We start from the raw sequence: 4932 nt of genomic DNA, 5'->3' as shown, positions 1-4932 counted from the left end.
CGTGAACGTGCCAAGGTGCTCGGCTTTTGTTCTAAAGCCAACTCCGGGGGGCCTGGCCAATCTGGTCACCGCCTCTGGTGGCCGGGCGGCGAGCTTCACCTGTAGGGCTCTAGCCCTCGCTTCTTTGGGCTTGTTTCCGTGGCTCTGCCTTTCTGCCTGGATGTTGTCGGGGCGGCAGGCATCGAGGCAAGGGGTCGGTGAAAGGAGCGGCGTCACGGCCAACACGGGCCGCAGGACCTGTTTGTCGTTCCTCCCTCAGTCTTGCAATTTCCTCTCATGGCCTCTCTTCTGACTTGCATGGTGTTTCTCGGAAAAAAAAAAAAAAAAAAAGATCATACTCCTATAACCCCAGATACCTGCGGATGTGGCCTTACTTGGAAGCAGGTTCTTTACAGGTGTTATCAAGTGAAAGTGGGGTCGCGCTGAATCAGGGTGGGTCCTGACGCAAGGACACGTGTTTTTTATAAGAAGACACACGTGTGGACACTCAGAGACCAGCAGTGGGGCGGGAGTGGGGGCGGACACCGCAGGGGGACAGAGGCGGAGAGTGTGACCCAAGGAACGCGCAGAGCCTCGGGCCTTTCCCCTGCAAGTGAGGGGAACGTGGCGGACCTCGGCACACTCACGGGGAGGAAGCCTCTGGAAGGATCCAAGGCCCGGGACACCGTGTTGGAGAGCGAGCGGCTCCGTGGGCTGGCGTGCCCCGGCCTGACCAGGTCCCTGACCGGACGTTACTTTTCCCCCTGGGACGCCCGGGCTTCGTGTCCAGCTCGGCGGTCGTTAGCTCGGGCCACGTTTCCTTGCACCGCCGCGCGCTCGCCTGCAGCTCGCCGGGAGCACCTCCCCGGGTCTGTGTGCCCGCTGGGCGCTGGCTCGCAGCTCCGTAAGGGCGAGACCGTGCGCATCTCCCCAGCGCCCCGATGCTGTGCTGCACAGCTGCCGCTTTGCCCGCGGACTCGCGTGGGCTCGCCGAGGATGGGCCAGGCCCACATGCCCACAGAAAAGTTTCAGAACGAGAGACAAATGAAAACACAGGCTGCATAACATCCCTCCTCAATGGGAAAAGCTCCAAGCCTTTACCATATGCATTTAATTTCATTGATTCTTCTTTATGCTAATTTTTCTTTTTTTTTTTCTCTTTATGCTGTTTTCTATAAAACATGAACTGCTCAAACTCTCATTGTTCTTGAAGCGAAAACCCCGGGGGGGAGCAAGGGGGACCCAACAGAGCAGAGGAGCCCAGCGGGCCACCAGACTCCCAGGCCCGGGCGAGACCTTGACCGCTGGAACACCACAGTCTCACTGTGTAAATCCTGGGACAGTCATGCTTGCCTCTAACTAACCTCTTCGGTGGCAGTGACAGCTGGGACCAAGGGGACTTTCCATTAAGGGTCCCAGGGAGTGGTGGCTTAGTGAGGCCCTGGGGAGAAATGCTTGGTTGGTGAGGGCTGGGCACACCCAGTCAAAGCTGTGAGCCCCCAGAACGCAGCCTTTCACACTGGGGGACGGGAGCAGAACACGTGCTCCGCGGTTTTGTGTATTCAAGGTCCCTGGCTTTACATTTAGCTGACGAAAGAGCCCCTAACTGAGATTCAGGCCACGCGGGTCCCAATCTCAGCTTGACCGCTAAATAGCTATATAGCTGTGTATGTGATTCTCGGGGCCTCAGTCTCCTCATCTGTAAGCCAGGAGAGGAGGGTGACCAGATTGCCCTGGAAGGGGGCGCCTGGGTGGCTCAGGCAGTCAAGTGTCTGACCCTTGATTTCGGCTCAGGTCCCCATCTCAGGGTCGGGGGATCGAGCCTGGCGTCAGGCTCCATTCTCAATGCGGAGTCTGCTTGTCCCTCGCCCTCCCCTTCTCTCTCTCTCTCTCAAATAAACAGATAAATAAAATCTTAAAAAAAAAATAAATAAAAGATCGTCCTGCAGGGCCCGTCTGGTTCTGACAGCCTGTGCTTATGATGGTCCAGTTGCAGTGAAAATAAACACAGGGTGGTGTTTGTCCACACTTCAGTGTTTATTATGTACTGACCTGATGGCAGGCACCGTGCTGGGGGCCGAGGGTACGCGGGGGGGGGGGGGGGGGGGGCGCTTCCAGGAGCTCACAGGCCCCCGAGGGAGGCAGAGTTAAAGACAATGACTTTACAATGAAGCAAGTGCCGAGGTAGAGATGCAAGGAGCGTGGAGAGGTCAGGGAGGCCTGGGCCTCTGGGTGACGTGGTCCTGAGCCGGCTTTATAAAGATGAGTGGGGAGGCGGCAGGAGGAGGTCATTCCGGTTAGAAGCGTGTGTGTGTGTGTGTGTGTGTGGGGGGGGGGGGGGTGGCTTTGAGAGGGACAGTTTCAAAGGAAGAGAGACTTAAAAAATTTATCTATCATCTATGTATCTATCATCTATCATCTATCAATCTATCTATCACGTATCTACCTACCTACCTACCTACCTACCTACCTACCACCTACCTGAGAGGGGAGTGAGGATCAGAAGGAGAGAGGGAGGAAGGGGAAAGAATCTTCCGCAAACCCGGTGCCGTTCACGGAGCCCCGCACAAGCTCCCGTCTCACAGCCCTGAGATCACAACCCGAGCTGGAACCCAGAGCCGGCTGCTCCACCGGCCGAGCCGCCCAGGCGTCCAGGGTGCCCGGAGGAAAACGGGGGGAGAAGGTGTGGACGCGGCTGAGGCAGCGGGGTAGCTGGGGTTGGCACATGTCCACGCCGCTCGGACTGCCGTGGTTTTCTCGAAGGGGCCCTAGGCCCTGCGCTGGCTCTGCGGGGGAGCGGCCAGTCTGGAGCTGGAGCCAGGCGGGAGGAGAGTGGCGGCTGGGAGGCCTAGTGCTGCTGCGCCAACCACCATCGACGCGGCATAAGTCAACGGGAGCTTAGGATTCCGCGGGCTCGACATCCTCCTAGGATTCCCCGGGCTGGAATCGAGGCACCCCAGGGTCTCCTTTGGGGAACCTCGGGGGAGAATTTGTCCTTCTGCAGGTTCCAGAGGCTGCCTGCTTTCTTTGGCTTCTGGCCCCTCCTTCCATCGTCGAAGTAGGCAAGGGGGAGGGGGGTTGGGTCCTTCTCGGTACCACATTACTCTGACCCTCTCTGCCTCCTTCTTCCACTTTTCAAACAAAAGTCAAGGTGGGATGCATAGACCACACAGACGACCATGTGAAGGTCAACAACTAAGCGATCCAGAATGTCGTGCCACCAGCACCTCTCTGGAGCTCCAGAACGTTTGCATCACTCCCGAAGGAAGGAAGCCCGTCTACTAAGCGGCGGCTCCCCAGTCCTTCCCATCTCCAGCCCCTGGCGACGGTCTGCGCCGTCATTGTGGATTCTCCGATTCCCTACAGTTCATATAAAGGGACTCCTACGCTGTGTGACCTTCTACATCTGGCTTCTTCCACTTTAGCATCGTGTTTCTGAGGTCCATACTTCCACTTTGAAGGAGCCTTGGAAGAGGGGGGGGAGGATAAGAGGCTAGGAAGGAGCTGACTGTGGGAGGAATGAAGTGGGGCAGGGCGGGGCTCCCCAAACTTCCGGATGTGTTCCATCACGGGGTAGTTGAGGCAGAGATTCTGACTTAAGGGACCCAGAAAATGGCCCAGGGGATTCTGGTGCAGCCAGTGTGTGTGTGTGTGTGTGTGTGTGTGTGTTCCACTCTGAGGAGTGCTGGTGTAGATCCTAGAGGTCTTTTTTGTTTTTAAGGATTTTTAACTTTATTCATTTGAGAGAGACAGAGTGATCACACAGCAGGCGGAAGGGCAGAGGCAGAGAGAAAGGTAGCCTCCCGATATCAATTCTTTAACCTACTCAAGACCTCCAGGACCGGGGCACCCGGGTGCCTTGATTGGTTGCGCATCTGCCTTTGCCTCAGGGCGTGACCCCAGGGTCCCGGGATCGAGTCCCACATCGGGCTCCCTGCATGGAGCCTGCCTCTCCCTCTGCCTGTGTCTCTGCCTCTCTCTTTGTGTGTCTCTCATGAATAAATAAATAAAATATTTTAAAAAAAGAATTGCTACAATAGGAGTCAGAAATGAGGAGGGCTGAGGAGTCCGAGGCTATAATCACACGGTAGGATTTCTGAAGCTGGAGAGTCTTTGAACCTGCTGAGCTCCCTCATTCCCACCTCCAGACCTGCCCAGCAGCCTCACACCGTGCTCTCCAGATATATAGTTGTGAGTATGCTAGTACCCACATTAAAGAGGTAAAAGGAAACGGGTTAAGTTAATTTTGATACTATTTTCTATTTAACTCAACACAACCAAAATCTTATCATTCATTCACTATATAATTATTATGAAACGATTGAGATATTGTCTTTTTTTAAAAGATTTTATTTGTTTACTCATGAGAGACACACAGAGAGAGGCAGAGACCCAGGCAGAGGGAGAAGCAGGCTCCATGCAGGGAGCCCCATGTGGGACTCGATCCTGGGTCTCCAGGATCACACCCTGGGCCGAAGGCAGGCGCTCAACTGCTGAGCCACCCGGGTGTCCCCATCCTTTTTTTTTTCTAAGCCTTCGGAATCCAGTATGTATTTCACAGCTGCATCACATCTCGGTTTGGACCAACCACATTCCGAGCGCTCAATAGCCACACGTGGCTTGTGACCTCCTTGCTGGTCAGCACAGGCTAGAATGCTCCTGCGCGACCAGCTCCGAGTCATTGAGGTCTCTGCCCAGAGATACCTTCCCCAGCCATGCAGTCGGTCTAAAGCAACCGCCTTCTGCTCCTGGCACTGCTTTTTTTTTTTTTTTTGCATGTGTTGAGACATCAGTATTTGATATTTTATTACTTGTTTGCTTTATTATCTGCGTCCCTGTAGGACATAAGTCCCATGAGGGCAAAGACCTGTCTGCCTAGCAACTGCATCGCATCCACCTAGACTCTCAACAAATGTTTATTGAATGACTTTGAGGATCCCAGATTAGTCATTT

This window comes from Canis lupus, chromosome 33 (assembly GCF_003254725.2).
Source record: "Canis lupus dingo isolate Sandy chromosome 33, ASM325472v2, whole genome shotgun sequence".
NCBI classification, from domain to species: Eukaryota; Metazoa; Chordata; class Mammalia; order Carnivora; family Canidae; genus Canis; species Canis lupus.
The sequence above is the reverse complement of the archived record's forward strand: the minus strand, read 5'-3'. Positions refer to the sequence as shown.